Source organism: Camelus ferus, chromosome 6, assembly GCF_009834535.1.
Source record: "Camelus ferus isolate YT-003-E chromosome 6, BCGSAC_Cfer_1.0, whole genome shotgun sequence".
Classification (NCBI taxonomy): domain Eukaryota; kingdom Metazoa; phylum Chordata; class Mammalia; order Artiodactyla; family Camelidae; genus Camelus; species Camelus ferus.
Window position 1 is genome coordinate 12,824,780 of NC_045701.1, and position 19,469 is coordinate 12,844,248.

Sequence of the window (19,469 nt, forward strand, 5' to 3'; positions counted from 1 at the left end):
CTCATTGTTCTTTTTTTTAAACAGGATTTTCGTAATTATAACCGTAATTTTATTTTTTCATATGAACCTTTGAATTAGTTTGCTTTGCTCTAGAAAAACGTGGGGAGTATTTCAGTTGGGATAGCATTAAATGGATGTGTTGATGTCTACATGTCGTTGACACATCCTGTCCAAAAGGAAGAAATGTCTTTTAATTTGCTCAAGTCCATTGCTGTGTCTTTCAAGACTACTATAATGTTTTCCTCATATGCTTTTTGCACATTTTTGTTAGGTTTACTCCTAAGGATACTGTCTTTTTTATTGTTACTCAAAAAAACTTTGTTTTTCATTCAATCTGTCAGGAATAACCCTACTTTGAACAACAGAAAACATCTACTACATTTCTCTAGGTGGTAAAATAATTTTACTTCAGTAAAATAATTTTAATATTTCCTCAGGCAGATGGATACTTAGAGCTGAGTGGACACAAAATTCACACAATGTACTTGAGAAGGCAAAATAGAGTGTCTAGCTACCTTGAAAGTGAGTTCACTTTTTCCTAAGGGCCTTTTTAGATAATTTCTGTGTTAAACTGACACCTAGTGGCTCACTCTGGTATAGTAATTGGAAGAGAGACTGTAATCAATTCAGAGAATTAGGGACCACATAGTTACTTTGCACGTTTGAATGTTAGATAATTTTATATATAATTAACTGTAACATAACCTATGACAAAAAAAAAACCCCAATTAATAGATATTGAGTAAAAATAATTGCTCTAAAAGTACAAGTTTTCCCCCTCAAATAAAAATTTAGAAATTTTTACCATTTCAGATGTTTTACTAAATCACTCTAAGTCAAATTGATTTAACTTTAGTTCCCTGCCCACCGTATGTAGCTGTAAAACATTTTGGAAATTAAAAAGTGAATTTAAATGGGTTTTGGAGGCAAACTTAAAATTTTGTTCCTGCTCCTTCACTGTGTTCTAAGCAAATTAATTACACTTTCTGAATCTCTGGAAGACCAGTGTTGGGATGGACACACAGGACATTTTTTTTCTGTTCCATATAAAATCTTTAGAGAGCAGAGTGAAGAGAATTCATAGGAAGAAAGATCCAAGTGAGATCAAGAATTCAGGAGAATGGAGCCAGAAGTGCTGAAAAGAGGAGAGCACCCCAGACTCTCTCCCGATCGAGAATCCTCAGACAGAGGGCATTCCTTACTATGCCCGGGATGGGGTTTTATATCAATCTAAATCAGATCTCAAAAAAGTCAAGAGAATTTAACCAACATCTAATTTAATCACATATCACAAGTACCTGATATAGTCAATGCTACAGAAATCTTGGCTCTCTTCCTTACTTCCTTTTTCTTAATGAATGAACTATAATAAACAAATACATTACTTGTTATCTTTGGTTATCATTTGCCTTGGAAAGCCAGAAAATTCATGTAAAACAACTGAAGTATGAAAGTACAAATTTTGGAAGATGGTGGAAAACCACTGATGAGGAAGCCAATCCCGGTTTCTCATTCTAGAGCATACACACAAATACACACACAGCAATTAAAGCTTACACTAGATGAATCCTTAAAAGGAGAGGAAATTGAAGCATAATGAAGGGCTGCTAATTTTGGACAATGGGAAGTATTGTCAATAAGAACAGAGACTAATGAATGCAAAACACCTACTGTTTTATTTGTGAGATGGCCCAATATTCTGATTTAATTGTGAAACTGTCTATAATTGTTTAAGAAAAATTATTCTGACATAGGTTAGCATGATAAGACTTTATTCAGGACTATTGCAATAGCTGTTAAGATTATCACAATAGGGGAGAGAAGTTGGGCTCAACTCCAAATACATCAAAGACAAATGGAAGTTCATAGCCAAGAAGCAGAGTGAGAAGACCAGTGGATGGAAAATTAGCCAAGAGACATCAAGTGTAGTGGAACTCTTGCAAAACTAACTTAACAAGATTCTTGCTGAAGGAAGGTCAGGGTGATCAGATATCAAGGGTGGGTGGGGGATTCTCGCTAAACTGAGTTCGCAGGATTCTTGCTACAGCTGGACTCAACAGGCCACAGACAAGGCCCAAGGACAAGACCTGGATGACTCTTCTAGTGACTAACATTTGATCAAAGAGAGAGTCTCTGTCCTCAATCAAAGACTGTCACCATGGATGTCTAAACGGATGTTGCTCTAGAATTAAGAGGATCTTACACGATCCAGAATATGACCATGTATCCTAGGCTTATTTGTGAAAGACCATATTTTACTTTCAAAAGTATTTTTTTTTAAAAAAGGCATATCCTAAGAAGAGAGAATAAGTCTCAATGTAATAATGGAAAGGGGCCTCAGGCAGGAATACGGACAAGCATGAAGTCCTGAGTTCTATCCCCAATCCTGCCTGCGTCAGCCCCTACCTTAAGACATAAAATACCAAGTTTATATAATCCACTATCAAAACTAACTTACTTATGAAAGAAAGACAAGCTCTTTTGTTTTCTATGGATCCTAAGACATCAGGGTGACATCTGGGGGACAGACAGTCCTAACAGGTCTAGTAAGGCAGTATAAATTTTTACCTAACCCCCACTTTAAAAGCTGTGAAAAAGTTGATAATTTTAAAGGGAAGTTGTGCCTCAACTGGGAAGAAAACACAATGCTTAACCCCAAAGACAAAATACTCAGGGTGGCTTCATAATTGAATGATTGGCTCCAGAGATACCACAAATACCACCAATGCCCATTTCTTTTCTTTCTTTCTTTTTTTTTAAATGAAGATACTGGGGATTGAACCCAGGACCTCATGCACACCAAGCATGTGCTCTACCACTTGAGCTATACCCTCTCCCCTCAGGATAGTTTTTAAAAGAGGGTATAATCATGGCTTTCATACAGATATAAAATGATCCTGTACCTAGGATTTTATCTAATTCATTAATTTAAAGAATTATTTTTATGAAATATAGTTGGTGTACAATACTATACATAAGTTTCCAGTATACAACATAGTGATTCAGTTTTTAAAGGTTATACTCCACTTAGTCATTATGAAAAATTGCCTATATTCACTGTGCTGTACAGTAGCTTATTTGCTTTATACACAGTAGTTTATGCCTCTTAATCTTCTACCCCTTTCTTGCCCCCCCATCACTGGTAACTACTAGTTTGTTCTCTATATTTGTCTTTTTCTTTTTTTCAAATTTTACTAGTTTGTTTTGTTTTTAGATTCCACATATAAGTGATATCATATAGTATTTTCTTTATGACTTATTTCACTTACCTTAATATCTTCTGAGTCCATCCACGTTGTTGCAAATGGCAAAATTTCATTCTTTTTTATGGCTGAATCATATTCTAGTTAATGAGAGAACCAGTATGTTTCTATAACCTGTTCAAAAAAGAATTCAAATAATACACATATACAGTCAGGTAAGGAATGCTGAAACAGAATGGGTCAATAATCAATTACATTTCACCAGACACAACTAATTTTCATTTCTATAGATAAAATCATTTGTATTATCATTAATTTTCTACAACTAAAATTGCCAACAATATTGCAAGGCAGAGATCACTTGAAAAGGTGTGCATTTCAAAGTTTTTCATTAATTTTTTGGACACTCTTCAATCAATCAATAGTTACTTATTAAACACCTACTATACACAATGCTAGACTAACTGAAGGGAAAAGAAAAGAACTCTATCTACACATAAGGAACTTAAATTACATTTGATAAAATGAGGGTAATGCCTAAGAGATTTTTTGTAATTTTAACAGATCCTTTGTAATTCCTTTCTTCCTTACTTCCTTCCATAAACAGTTATGGAGCACCTACTTGATACATAGTAAACATTCTCTAGGCACTTGGTAGTCAATGTGAAAGAGAGACAAGCTCCTTTTCTCCTGTGGTGTTTTCCTGTTTTCCTTCTAGTGGGGGAATGTAGACAATTAACAGGTAATTTTTAAAAATCCAGATTAATATTTCTTTTAATACTCTGACATTACAGTTCCTCAAATTTTTCTAAACTAATAACCTTTTCTTGTATGTCACAGGTCTCCACCTACAGTATAACATGCAGGTTCTGGTGTTTGATTGACTGTATTCAAACTTCGGCTCCACCTTTGGCAGGCCAGATTAATTTAATGTCCTTTTTTTTTTTTCTTTACATCTCATGTTTATTCTCTTGCAACTCATTGTAGTTACCACATTCCCAATTATGGTTTTCTCATTTCTATAGCTTTCTGCTTCTTTTCTATTAAGAGTAGAACTTCAATATTTCTTTTAGCATAGGTTGGCAGGCCAGATTAACTTAAGCAAGTTACTTAACTGTGCCTCAGCTTTCTTTTCTGTTAAATGGGTTTAGTAGTATCTACCTCACAGGACTGTGGTGAAGACTAAAGGGATATTACAACATGTCTTATGACAAGAGTGCCTGACGCACAGTCAGTGCTCCATATATGCTAGCTATTGTTGCTGATTGTATTGGTAACAATACTGCTATTGTCAGTATTATTATAAACTTGAATTTCATCGCCTCTTGGAAATGCTTGAGTCTTGCAATTTCTTTCTTTTGATTCAATCTCAGAGAACATGTGAACAAGTATTGTTCATTCATTACACAATGCATATTAAATACGTGTCATATGCACAGCCATTATACTAAGCACTGTAGATCTAAATATAAGGAAGATATTTAAATGCACTAAAATAAATCCATAATCAGTCTGTAAAACTGCCAACATTTAAACATGACTAGAAAATAAGGTGTAAGATGGAAAGACTAAATGAAAGGTCAATGCAGAATGACTGAACTCAAACCATGAAAACATCTTCCAAATCAATATAGGAGACGGGAAACTTTTCCAAAGAAAATCAGGAGTCACTTAAATTTTTAAGCAGAAGAGTGACATAATCTAATTTGTGCTACTCATTGGAACTTGGAGAAAGAGAGAAGCTAGGACCTAGGTTAGGAGGTTGGCACAGTGGTCCAGGTGAGAAATGACGTCGACAGTGGCATGAGGAGAGGAAGGGGACAGATTTGAGAGACATCTAGAAAGATGGGTATCTCCAAACCTCACAAACCTCTGAGGGCAGACTGAGTCACACCACGGCATATTCTAATCTTGCTGGCTCCCAGACTCAGCTGCTCAGTAGGACTTCCCTTTCTCTGTAGAGTCCCTCCAAAATTACTGCTGCACATGCGTCCCTGTGTCTTCAGGTCCCAGTCTGGGCCACAGCCTCAGTCCTGTGCCTGCACCCCAGCTGGAGGGGAGGTTGAGAAACCAGCATTTCCACCACTACAGTGAAGGAGGTTCAGAAGTTTGGCAGCTAAAAGGAATAAAAAATGTTTACAACAGTGAAAATTCTTCTTTATGTTTTTCATATATCCTACATGTTTATATATAGTATTACAAAATAAAAAGATTTTTAATAAACTTTTTACACTGGAGTTTCTTTTTCAGGTATTTTAACAACTGTCTGGTAGCACTTCCCCCTCTAGTGGACACAAAGAGGAAGTACACAGATAGATGAGGATTTTTTTTTTTTTTTTTTTTTGGTCTTCTGACCTTTCTGGAGTACAGTGTTAAATGTTAAACCACTCAACTTCATAGATGGGTAAAGTAGGACTGAGAGGTAAGAAACGGGATATGCCAAAGTCTTGTGTAAAATTAACCAGGGTATCTTGACAGTCTTCTCTTTCAGTTACTCTCATAGACTATAAAGGGCAGCATTATGGCATGATTTGAGGGACATTCAGAATTCCTGTATCAACCCCTTGTTTTTTTAATACAAGAAGAAGAATGGGCTAATTTGTAAGCTGGGTTCAGAAATCAGCCTATTTTCTAGTTGTCTGAACTTTGGCAACTGACTGAACTCTTTACTTCAGTTTTGGGAATAATAATAGCAGATTCCATAGGGATTGTTTGCAAGGAAGAAATGAGTTATTATTTGCAAAGAACAGAGAAAAGTTCTTGGTATCTTATAAGCACTAAATGAGTGTTTATGGAATAACATTAAGCAAGAAACAGGGTAGAGTTCTTTAAATTGGGTCAAACTTTGCTGACCTTCCAAAAGAGCTGATTAACTGATTCTTCGCTGATAATGGTGAAATAGCTTAAATAGACCAAACAGCCGCTGATTAAAGTTTCAAGATTTGAACACAATTATATAAGAAGAAAACACATTTGGAGATACTGGAGAACAACCAAAGCAGGTAGAAACTAGAAGGACATCTACTCTAGAAAAACAGGAATTGCGCCCGCTGCATTGAGGAATTTGTAGCTTCTTGCCTGAGGACAATCCTCAATCTGCACAGCAGCTCAGGGCAGCAGAATGCCAAAGCCTTACTGCTCTGACGCACCAGAGGCCAGAGCTCAGGATCTGGAGAGCAAAGAGAAAACTACAGAAAAGAGCTTGGAAGGGAAGAGCCATGTAGGGTACGAGTCCTAAAATAATGCAACCAATATTGCCCTGAAATCCGCCTGATCACTAAACTAATACTCATAGGGAGACCACAGAGGAACTAGTTAGGAGAAAAAAAAAAAGCTGGAAACTACAAATCTGAAGGAAATGTCAGCCACTGACTGCAGAGGGACAGAGTATGGAGTTTGAGTTCAGCCAAGTTAACTGTTGATTGGAAAAAAAAAGTCACGCCTCCCTGAGTCTACCATGTGTCTACTACGTTATCATTCATAATGTCAGGTACCCAATAAAAATTCAATAGACATGCAAAGAAACAGAACTATGTGACCTATACTCAAAAACAAACAGAGTCAAAATAAATCCAAATTGACATGACTCAAGATGGTACAATTAGCAGAGAAGTTTTTTTAAGTAACACATGTAAATAAAAGGAAATACTAAACAAAAATTGTTCCTCTTGGCTGTAACCGTTTCTCAGACTTCTCTTGTGTTTTGATAATCTTTGAAAATTCTGAGGAGTCCCAGTCAGGTATATTACAGGATGCCCTTATTTTAGAAGTTGTCTGATGTTTTTATCATAATTAGAAAGGAGTTATGGGTTTTGAGAAGAAAAATAACAGAGGTAAAGTGTCCTATTCATTCCATAATTTCAAGGGCACACACTGTTAACATGATTTATGACTACTGATGCTGACCCTAACCACCTGGCTGAAGTAATGTTTGTGAAGTTATTCCTTTTTCCTCCTTTCCAAACTGTGCTCTTTCGGAATTATGCTCTACCTCCTGGAGTCAGGGGTATTGACATAAATCAGTCCAAATTCTTCTGGTTGGGAGATGTGTCTCTCTTCCTTCATTTACATATTAAATCATTTATTTACATCAGTATCAAATACTCATGAATTTTTATTTTATATTATGGATTACAACCCAATTCTACTTGCTTTATTTGTTACTGAAACTATTCTAGGTTTGGCCATTGAGAGTTCTTTCAGTTGGCTATATCAGTTTTCCAGGGCTACTGTAACAAGTTACCACTAAGTTTAAAACAACAGACATTTATTTCCTCACCATTCTGGAGGTCTGACGTCCAAAATCAGTCTCACTGAGCTAAAGTGTTTGCCAGCCTGTGCTCCCTCTGGTGGTGGAGAACCCATTCCGTGCCTCTTCCCACTCTGGCGGATGCCAGCAATCCAGGGCTTATGGCTGCTGCCTTCCCCCCTCCATGGTCACATTGCCTCCCCTTCTCTGTGTCAGTGTCAAAGCTCCTTCTACCTCCCTCTTATAAGGATACATGTGATAGCATTAGGGTCCAACTGGGTTATCCAGAATCATCTTCCATATTTAATAACTCTGCAAAGACCCCTTTTCCTTATAGGGTAACATTTCCAGGTTCCAGGGTTTAGAAACTGATACCATTGGGGGTTGTTATTCAACGTAACACAGTTCCCGTGGCCCTTTGACACACTCTCACCAATATGGGTTGTGGTTTTTTTTGTTTGTTTGCTTATTTGTTATAGCATTTCCTTACTTCCTGGCACTACAAGGTGCTCCAGCATACAGTCCTAGAATCAGGCATTTCTCCAAGGACCTCTAGTTCCTTTTTTGGAGAATGATACTAGAAACTATGATCTACAAGCTAGGTATGTTCATTGCCACTGGGGTGTTGTTTCTTTTATGCCCTCTAAGCTAACAAAGAAATGTATGTGTGTGCACTAGCCCACATATATGCACACATCTGTAAATATTTCTAGTATCTAACCATCTGTATCCATATTGAGTTAAACATGAGTCCTTACTGATACAATCTGCTACCACATGGACCATTCTAGCCACCTCCTCCCCTTGCTTACCTATAATATATTCCCACAAAAACAGTGAGAAACCTGGCTCCCACCATCCACCATCTACTTGTTAAACTATTTAATTCCAATATTTATGTATACCAGTATGAGCATTGTCAAAGTATATACCCCCATGGGAAACAGATGTATCAGTTAGAATACAGTGCTTACGTGTAGTTCCTTTTGCCTTCAGTCTTACAGACACCATTTCCAAAGCTACTGAGGTTAGCACCTCTCCCTGGACCCCTCCGTGAGGTTGATTCATACACTTAAAATCTGGTTAGATTCTTTTGTCACAGTCTATGTATCTTCCCGTGACTCCAAAACACCCTAAAAGATTTTGTACAATTTGCATACATTAAGGTTCACTCCTTTTGTTGTAAAGTTCTGGGAGTTGTAACAAATACATAATGCCACCTGTCTACCATTACAGTAACACACAGAATGGTTTCACCATCCTAAACATCCCCTGTACTTCACCTAGTTTGGGTGATTATTTTTATAGACTTTGGTTTCTTCTGGTGTCCTTGCTTTTTCCTGTTATCTCTTGTTCTTAAGTGTCTTCAAGTGCAATTTCTTAAATTAAGTCTGTGTCTTGCAGCTCTCAACTGTAGCCCCTGTTATTGTACTGAAGCCCTGTTGATGTAATTGTAAGGCGTGCTATAATCTTATATAATTATCTCAGGTTTTTAGTGGGCTGTGAACTTCATGAAAATTTCTTAGCCTTTTTTTTTCCCCCCCCTCCCTTAAGGTGAGAAGCAAAAACTACAGGGGATACAGCTGGCTTATCACCCTGCCCCTGGGCCAGATAAGGCTCTGGTGAAGTATTTCCCCTGCTTAAATTAAGGAGGGTGGGCCATTGTCATGGAGTCCACTCTGGGAGGATTTCAAATGGTTACTTTTCCCATGTGCATCATTCAAAATGATTTCTTTTCCCTCTCTCTGACCAAAATGGGATTTTTCTCAGACCTATGCCTTGAAAACCTAGTAGGTTTCTGAAGGGAAAACTCTCAAAAGCATGCGGATCCCTCAGCCTGGGAGTCCAGATTCCAGCAGTTTCTCACTCTCAAGCTAGTCCACCCTCAGCCTACAGGAATTCATCAAAATTGCCATTTAAGTGTTTTTATCTGTTTATGGCTCCAGAGGTTTCTGCTCCACGTAAGCCAACCACAGAGGAGAGTCTCTGTGTTCACCTGTCTCTCCAGATTTTGGAGTGGCAGCTGCCCTCTGTCTGACCTGGGTCTTTGATGGGTCTTTTTCGCAGTTTTTTCTTGTTATACGAATTAGAGTGATGATTTCCTAACTTGTAACATGTCGACCTGACACCCAAAGTCTTTTACATATCTTTTACTCTAAAAGTTTTCTCTACTGTTTTTCTTCCCTCACAATTTATTTGTTGAAGAGAGCAGACCCCCACATTTTAAACTTTGCTGATTGCCTCCCAGTGGGGACTTTTCACACATTCTTCTGGTGCCTGTATTTTCTGGAAAGCTAAAGTCTTGACCAGGTTCAGCCCAGGTTTATATCATGACTATTTTATAGGAGTGTTGTATAATTCCATTAGGAGAAACACAAGGTAGGGTTCTTTCCCTTTTTTGTGACATTAAGGCTGGGCGGTAGGTTTGCTGCTTCAGCCTGATCCACCACTATGAAGCTCCCCATCAGCAAGTCACCTAATGGTTTTAAGAGCCATTAATGATCATGGCTTATATCCATTATTTCATTAGGAGTTCAACGGTGATGTTCTACCATTGCTTCCATATGTATTCACTGAAATTCTTTTTAAAGGTCTTTCCCAAATTAACTATTTGGCACCCTTAAATATTATTTGTACAAGAAATATAATATAAATGCTTGACTGTTTTACTTTATTTTCCAGTTTTCAGCATACTGTTTCATAGCACCGTCCAAAGATGACTAGTGAGAGTTTTTGTGTGTATCATTAAGAACTAATGGATTTTAACATATTTGATGTATCTCAATCCATTATCATTATTATTCTTTTTGTTGCTAATATGATCCCATCTTTGGCAAGTGCAACTCCTTCAGATTTGCTCTGGTATCCATTTGACATGAACCCAGTTGTCTCTAATAGCTTCCTTGTCCTTCTGTATGACAAAGGTATTCCAGACACATTTTATGCATTTCCTGGTCCAGAACTGGTATCAGCCACTTCTCCAAGTAGCCCTACACACTCTAAGCCCGTGCACTCTTAATACAAACCATGCACATAAGACAGCATGAAATATCAGTGATGATGGGCTGCCATCTGCTAATATTTGATGCCAACTGTTTGCTGCCTGCCCTTAACTGTATATAGGATGTTTATCAGGAAAACAAGTGTCATGACTGCAGGTATTTCTGTAAAACAAAGTCAATGTCTCAGTCATAAATCTACTTGCTTCAAGTAACGTCTCCTACAACACAACTCCAGTGCACTGAAATATATTTATCTATTTCTGAAAACTAAAACGGAAAACTTTTCCCTTTCTAGTTATCATTCGTTTGGATATCATTTTTCATACTTCTGCAATATCACCTCTCCAGCCTTATTTCAACCTTCATCTTCCAACTGTACTGTACCCATTCGCTCCCCAACCCATTTGGTTCTTAGTCCCATTTCAATTCCATCTAAGTACCCAACACCCAGCCTAGACACCCTAGTCAATCAATGTGTGGAATTCTCAACTTTGGACAACCTTTTCCATTTAGTAATCTTCTTATCCCACTCATATTCTGTTATTGTCCCATAAAGGAGGATACGTGGCCTGCTCTAAGTGTGTACACAGCAATAATTTGTCCTCCTCACTACCCTGACAATTCTTTTCCACCTCTTCAGTAGTGCTTTTTTAAAAAAGTTTACTTATTTTATTATTTGGGGGGGGGGTAGGGAGGTAATTGGGTTTATTTATTTATTTATTTATTTATTTATTTATTTATTTATTTATTTATTGTTTTATTGTTTTATTGTTTTAGAGGAGGTACTGGGAATTGAATCACTTGAGCTACACCCTCCCCGTCAGCCATGCTTTTTAAACATTATTCTGCATAGGAATCCCCTGCTGGTTTTGTTAAGATGCCATTCTCATTCAGTAGGTCTGAGGTAGAGACCAAGTTCTGCACTTCTAACCAGCTCTCAGCGCACAGATGCTACCGGTTCTAGATCACACCATGAGGAGCAAGGCTCTCCTGTTCTGCTGTTACACAATCCTGTGAGCAGGTATTTCAAATACATACCTTTCTTCTTAGTCTCATCCTCTGTTCGTCTCTACTCTTTGGCTTGATGATCTCCCGTCTTACTTTCATCTAAAACAAAAGATTGACAACGTCAGGTGGGAGCTTGAATTTTTGACAATGAAAAATCTGTTACATCACGTGGTAGTTCTAGAACACGTTACAGATTACTTGCCATTCCTCTCTTCACAGAGGGAAGTCTAATTCCCCTCTCCCTGACACAAATCAGCCTTACAGACTTGCTTCTGAAGACTTGGAGAGGAAGTGATGCTGAGTGACTTCCAAGGCTAGCTCGCAAAGGGAATACAGCTTCCGCTTGCCTCTCTTTGGACCATGTGCCTTTGGAACTACCCTGATGCTGCCTTGTTAGAGAGACCACACAGAGATGCCTGAGGAGCCCCAGCTGTCCCAGCAGCTCCGGTAGCAGATATGTGAATGAGCTAGTCTTCTGGTGATTCAAGCCCCAGCCACTGATGACAACCGCATGAGACACCAGGAGCCAGAACCTCCCTGCCGAACTACAGGCAGCTCACAGGACCATGAGATAATAACAAATGACTGTTAATCTTCTGTCACTGGCTTGTTGTGCAGTAAGAGATAACCAGAAACATATCACATTTCCCCTTTGCCTTGACTGCCAAAAACATCAGAGCCCAATTTGACACCTGACCACTCCAAGGATATTAGCTCTCATGGTTATCATGTTTGCTTCTTCCTCCTCTCTAAGTCCTGGTTTTTTTCTGTTTGCTAACTTTATTATTCCTCTGTCCTTTTTTTTTAGCTGCCTCAAATTATTTTACAAAATAGAGCAGGTATAAGTAAGCAATGATCTTCTGTTTCTTCCCCATTTACCTTTACATTCTAATGTCTCAGTTTATTTTCTTTCATTCTTCCGTATTATCTCAGAAAAAAAAGTCCTTTCTTTTCCCTTCTCGAGTATCTAATCTTTCGCTACCTGTCTCCATGTCATGTGATTTTAAATAAGTACAAAGCTCCTCTATCTGGAGAAAACATTTACTCTTTCACTACTGCCATGTTTATTACTAGTTTTTCTTACTCAAGCTTCCGAGGAATGTTTCACTGCTATTTTACTGAGGCTCAAACTGAGTTTTCACTTGTATATCAGCATGTGAAATACAACAGCTTCTCCGGAGTACATGTGTGAGTATGGCTGGTGCTTTAATTTAACACAGAAAAATGTCAATAAAGCGTTACTATTGTTACACATAAAAAACATTCCTCAGTCAGCACTCAAAAACACCTCTTTAATTACTGCATGCATCTCCAGGGGACACTTTCTGCCCATCTATCCTTTAGCAATCTATGAAAGCACTTTTTCCAAAACATTGTTAATTACATCCCCAACATGCACTCAGATAGCACTATGTATCTTTCACCATTTGGTCCAGTAGATTATCTTTTCAAAATAAAAGCCTGGTAGTAACAGGAAAAGTGACATTTTTCATTAATATTTAATTATGTTGTGTGTGTGGTGATGCTATAAATCCCCCCTCTTTGATGCTATCCTCCTGTACTCTGAACTAAAGTCACCTCATTCTTTACTATGACAACATCTGTCCCCAGCATTGATAAGCACTAATTAGAAGAATTGGTTGGGGACAGGGACTGGTCACTAAGTACAGAAGGGAGGATAGGATCAGTGCTAAATGCAGTCCAGGATCAGAAACATGCTTACAATATCGCTGGGAGTGGATGTGATGAATTTCAATAAGACTGTCAGACCACACTCTCTGCATCTAATGAATGCTGTCCTATGAATTTCCAAGTTTTAGAAGCTGATTAATTATTCAAGATTCTACTTTTGGAATTAACAATTCTCTCCTTAAAACCATTCAATGGTTACTTATTTCCCTCAAGATATAATCCACACTCCTTGGCCTGGCTTGTAAGATCTGCCTTGGTACCACTTCCATTTCCATTTCTGAACTGACAAAAAAAAGCATATCTATGTTTCTGACAACTGAATTATTACTTTTACACAGCTGTGCCACATTTCCTCGAGTGACCCAAGATCTGCAGATGCTGTTCTCTTTGACTAAATCTCCTGTTCTTATTGCAGACCCCTTCTTACTACCATTTGTCTGATTATCACCTGCTACCCCTCAGATCTCACCTGGGGTATCAGCCCTCCAGGAGGGCCTATCTGACTGCCCACCTCGGGATTAAGCGCCCTTTCTTGACATTCATATAGCATCTCATCATATCTCTACAACCATCAATGGGGCTTACCTTCTCATGTGACTGAGGTGGAGTGGGGATCATATTTTTTTCTGTTAACATTATACCTCCTGCACCCATAGAACCTAATATAACACCTGGCACATGAGACACTTGCAATAAATGTTATGTGTTGGATGAGAACTGTGCATCCATCCCTTTAGATGCTTAAAAACAGCGCATTTTATACATTTGAAGGTAGGTTTGGTTTTCTAAAATAGTCAAAAGTTATTTGGATTAGGTAGGAAAATAAAGATCAAGTTTAATAAAAGATTTTGAGGAGATAAGCAACAGAACTACTACCTCTCCTGCCCCCCAAAAATAGTTACAACCGCAGAATGAGGCTGCTATTGAAATGTCACTGAAAACCACCCCAAAGAAGGATTTAGAGTGTGAGAAATAATATCTGAGAAGAATGAAAATATCTCACCTTAATTAAAGAAGCTCTTTTTTCAGTGGGACAATTTTCCCTTGACTATATAAGAAGCAGTTGTGTAGAAAAGTGGGTCCAGTGGAAAAAATTCCAGAATAGAGTTCCCAAGTGAGGTAGGCTGGGATCTGGGACCCTTTACTCGAGTGCTTGCATCTGGATAAACGTCTCCTGCAGCAACACGCATGCATGCACAGTTGGGACAGTTATGAACAATAAGATACGAAAAGGCCACAAACCAACTGCCATTTCTGAGCTGCTATGAGCAAAAACAGGGTGCTGTGCTGTGATCCCTGCACACAACAGCACCAAGGAGGTGGGGAGACCACCTAAGCTGTGGCTCCTGCCCAACCCAGGGACCTGACCCTGTTGTTAAGCCTTTTAAGGACCTAAGTAGCTCCTCTTGGGACCGAGCAAGGGCACCTACTTCTTGTTTTCACTGCCTCATGCAGCAGCAGGAGTCCCAACAAAGCCTTGCCTGAAACTCTCATCTGGCGTCTTATCAATTTCTTTTGATTAAAGAGTCCAAGGATCTGGGTCTGTAACACAAGGTCTGTCTCTAGCTCTGGCACTGGCTGGGCATATGAACCTTGGGGAAGAGATTCCACCACGTCATTTCCTTCCCCTTGGCAAGGGAATGAACTAACAGTGCTACTTATTAGCGCTCTGCTACACTGGTGGCATTCTGGGGCCCAGGCACTAAATGCCAGCATTACCAGCCAGGGTTCCTGGACTCCCTAATCAGTGGACATTGGTAAGAGGCCAGATGAGAAATTCAGGCAAGGCTTTACTGGGACTCCTGCTGCAGCATGAGGAAGTGAAAACAACTGACAGGTTCCCGCACTTGCTCTCTGAGTGGGGGCGAGCTCGTCACTTAAATGCGGTGAGAGTAAGGCAGATCCATGGGCTGGGCCAGAGGGGTGGCCCAGGTGGTTGCCCACCCCTTGGTGGTGCTGTGTGCAGGGATCATGCACAGTCACCTGCTTTTGTTCCCGACACCTCAGAAATGGCAGCGGGGTTTTGGTCTTTTTGTATCTTGTTATTCACACTTTGCCCCAGTTGCACATGTACACAGTTATATTTAGTCCCTATAATTTCTTTGTGTTCTGTTGCTTCAGGAGACATTTTTCCAGGTGCAAGCACTGCAGCAAAGGGTCCCAGGTCCCAGTTTGTCTCACCAGGAGCAACTCTAGGCATTGTCACAACCGTAATGACCTCTGCCAGTGGAGAACTACTACCTGATGATCATCCCAGTCCTTCACTGCTCTGTTAGCCCTACACAGGAAGCAGAGGCTTCTTAACTTGACTGGTCTTTTACCACCATCACTTCTGTTTGTTTCCAAGAGAGGTCTTTGGAGGTTCAGCCAATTGCTCTTCTGATGCGACTCTTTCTCATTATTTGGGCCCTGTTAGGATAAATGAAATTTCATGAAAAGATTCTTAATCTGGGTTAAAATGCTGACATTTTGGGACTCTTGCACATGTACTAGATCTCTGAGAAACTCAAAGTAAGGTGTTAAGCGAGGTTTAGTTGTTCTCTGGAAATGAGGAGAGAAGAAAGGACTTGTCAACTAATGGAAAAAAGCCTAAAATTAGGAAGATCCTGGTAACGTTTTAGGAATTAGAATATTTCCTTCTAGGGAAGAAAGATAAAGGTAGGAGGCACAGGGATCAATTAGTGCACCAGCTGAAAATACCTTAATCTACTAACAAGGGGCACAGAAAACCTCAATACACTTTTCCTATGAAATAAATAATAAAAATAAAAACAAGGGGAGAGAGAGAGGGAGTGTAACTATTAGGGCGAATACAAAAGCAGCACTAGAACCAAGAGGCTGACTGGAGAGGAATTCTTCCTAGACTGTCACACTATCTGTCTGAAACAATGTAAGTATCTTAGTCTGTAAGATAGTACTGAGGTCCTAGAGGCTGCTCTTTGCTTTTTCTTCAGCACCTAAAACAACAGATGTTCACGAGATAGTTGCTGAGTGAGTAATAAGTGCCTAAACATCACTTGGTGGTTGTGCTTGGATACACAACACAATGGGATAACCCATCAGCCCCACTCGCCGACCAGTACAGGTTAATGAAATAAACTGGGTCACAATGCCCTCTCTGATGAAGTGGGATTTAGGAGGGTGGAAACTGGAAATAAGTGTGCTCTCAGGGAGACAACAAATTGAAGTGAGAACCAAAATAAATAAAGCGGCTGAAAGATTCCAAAGGGTAAGGCTGTACCAACTTCTTTCACTTGACAAGTTTGTCAACAGCCAGACCTGTTAATAAACCATTCCTGGCTGTGTCACTCTGTGGTACCAAGGAGATTTAAACTGCTCATTAATGTTATCTCAGGAGTCCTAAGTCGACCACAATGATGCATTTTAATAGAAGTGAAAGCCTGTAAATCAATGGACCAAGCATAACTCTGTAGTTGGGCAGACATATGTTTAAATTCCAGAGTAGGCATGTGTATCACCATGTTCCCTCCCAACTTTGGAAGCAGAGGCACTGCACTGGAGGAGCTAATCAGACAGGTTAAGTAACTCTCCAGGATATAAGAACACTTAGTTTGTCTTTGGGCTTAGTTTTCATCTTGATGAAAAATACATAATACTTACAGTCATCTCAAAAAAAAAAAAAAACTTCACTCATGTTTTACGGTACTTGGAATCAAGTATGTATATGCCAATACCATCATGATCACATCTTCAATAGAGTTGTTCTCCCTTGGGGATATTAATTGGTGGTGTGGTGCTCTGTACTCGTACTCTAACCCAGGGAACGTGTGATCATCCCACTTCATCATCAACTAAAGCTATACCATTACCACAAAATTCCAGTCATATGGCCTTGAGCAAGTTACTTAACTTCAGCAAGCCTCCTTATTTCTAAAAGGGGAATTATAATTACATATAGAACTTAGTCTGTGTTGGGTCCTACTCTGAACACTTTTCACTGAAGTATCTAATCCTCATAACTTTCCTGGGAGGGAGGTAAATATTATTAACATCACCATTTTATAGAAGAGGAAACCTGGAGCCCAGAGAGATTAAATGCCTTGTCCAAGGTTACACAGATTTTAAGTGGGAGTAGCTTGGATTCAACTCTAGTCTGTCTTGCTCTGGGGTCCATGGTCTTAGTCGTTGTGCTATAGTTGCTTCTCTTGCTCACTTCTGAAATATTCCACACAGCAACTATTACAACCAGATCTTACTATTACTCTGCTTTAAAATCTTACATTGGCTCCGTGCTGCTGTGAAGGAAATAACCAAGTTTCTATTAGGAACTAAAGGCCCTGAATGAGCTGGTACCAGCATGCATCTCTGGCCTCACTTACGCTATGCAGTTTACCTGTTAACACTCCCTAGGAAATTTCTCAGACATTTTTTCATATATATATATATATGGAGTATAACATATATCATGATATATGACACATATATATGATGTATGCAGTGTAACATGTATCATCATATATGATAGTCTTTACCTGATATCATAAACATGATATATATTTTGTATGTATGAAAAAATTTAAATTATATGTATGTATATCACAGTATAATCTATTTTATATTATGTATTATACATTTTAATAAAAGTGGAATCATACCAAACACATCAGTATGTTACCTGTCCTTTTACTCAGAAATGTATCATGGACATTTTTTCATGCCCATCAGTACAATTTTGTAACATTATTTTTGCTACACTACAGACAATTCATCTCCTAGGGCCAGACAATCATAAATAAATTCTTATTATAATAAAAAATACTGCATTGAGATCATCTCTATGGCTAAAATTCTGTGTAATTCTTAATTATTCTCTCAGGAAATTCTTCTAAGATTTAAATCGTTGGGTTAAAAGGCACATGCATCTTTGAAGCATTTAGTATGTATTGCTAAATGCCCTCCAAAAATATTGTACTGATGTTCACTCACACTAGCAAATATTTTGCTAGTTCATGCCTTCCTAGAATCATGCTATTTTATTTTGGTCAGTTTGATAGGTAAAACAAACACCCAGCAAGGAGACTGTTTTCATTTCTTGAGACTAAGCAAGTTTTTATATCCCAACTGAATTTTTGTGTTCTGAGTGAAATGCCCATTTATTCTCTTTGACCATTTTTAAATCAGGGTATTTGTTTTACTTATTTATAAGACCTCATTTGTTTATTCAGTAGATATTTATTTAGCATCTATACCATTTTCTGAACACTGTGTTGGGAATACAATTCAGTTTACAATCAAACCACCTTTTAGGAGATTGAGATCCTGCCAACATTGGCCCCTAACCTAGTCCCAAGGCCGATGCCACTGTGTTTTAGGTTTTTCATTATAGCAGCACTTTTAGCTACTTCTATAGACTGAATGTTTCTCCCCCCAGAATTACTATGTTCAAAACTAATGCCCAAATGGTTGGCCTCTGGGAGATGATTAGGTCATGAAGCACTCACAAACGGGATTAATGCTCCTATAAAAGAGACCCACAGAGCTCCCTAGCCCTTTCCACCATTTAAAGTTACAGCTCGAAGGCATGGTTTACGAACCAGGCAGTCAACCGTCACTTCCTAGCTTCTGGCCCACACACAAAATGCTTTTCTCAAATAAAAAACAAACAAAAAGATTATCTTGGTTTGTCTGGGATGAGGGAGTAAATGGGTGGATGGAATATGAATGGACTTTCATTTTCTGGATAGTTTTTTTGTATTTTTAAAAGATAATAAGTGTATCATTTTTATGCTTTTGTTCTAAAAATAGAACAAAAATGAGAAGTAGAAAGAGGAGGAAGGGGAAATTTAATAGCAGAAGAGATGGAAGAAGAAATATGACAAAGAAAAGCCACACCAAATTTTAAAATATTTACTGATATCTAACTCAAAAAATTTTGTAGTTTCGTTTCTTTCTTCTAAATCTGGAATTCATCTGGAAGTTTTTAGTGAGATATGAATTAGGATCTAACTTTAAGTTTTCTTTACAAGTGGTTAATTAGCGATATAAGTTTAGTCATTTGTTTTATTATTCAACACATTATTAAAAATCTATTATACGCTAAGCACTCTGGTGATGATTGAATATGTAGTGGTGAAAGAAACTGTGTAACTACCCTCATGAAGTTTATAATCGTACAGTGGGGGAAACAAGTAAATAAGCAAATGGATGTATAATTGTAATTTTGACATGTGCAATAAAAGGAAAAATTGGGGGCTGTAATGACAAAACAGGGAGGTAAATAACAGGAGTAGAAATTTAGAACAAAACAGGGCATGCGTGGGAGCAGAGTAGACGGAAGAACCAGGGAGTGTGAAA

The 19,469-nt window shown here is 38.5% G+C and overlaps 1 protein-coding gene and 1 non-coding gene across 2 annotated transcripts in view; both read right to left on the reverse strand.

Moving 5' to 3' along the window:
• UNC13C (unc-13 homolog C) overlaps positions 1-19,469 on the reverse strand; it is a 638,789-nt gene that overhangs the window by 608,622 nt on the left and 10,698 nt on the right. The window contains exons 3-6 of the mRNA XM_032481154.1: positions 15,396-15,563; positions 11,493-11,561; positions 5,074-5,319; positions 3,270-3,377 (exon numbers count right to left, since the gene is read on the reverse strand). The gene's annotated coding sequence lies outside the window, so the exon portion shown is untranslated. The remainder of the gene's footprint in view (positions 1-3,269; positions 3,378-5,073; positions 5,320-11,492; positions 11,562-15,395; positions 15,564-19,469) is intronic.
• TRNAT-GGU lies at positions 2,762-2,834 on the reverse strand. Its single transcript has one exon. It is a non-coding gene; the product is annotated as a tRNA-Thr (tRNA).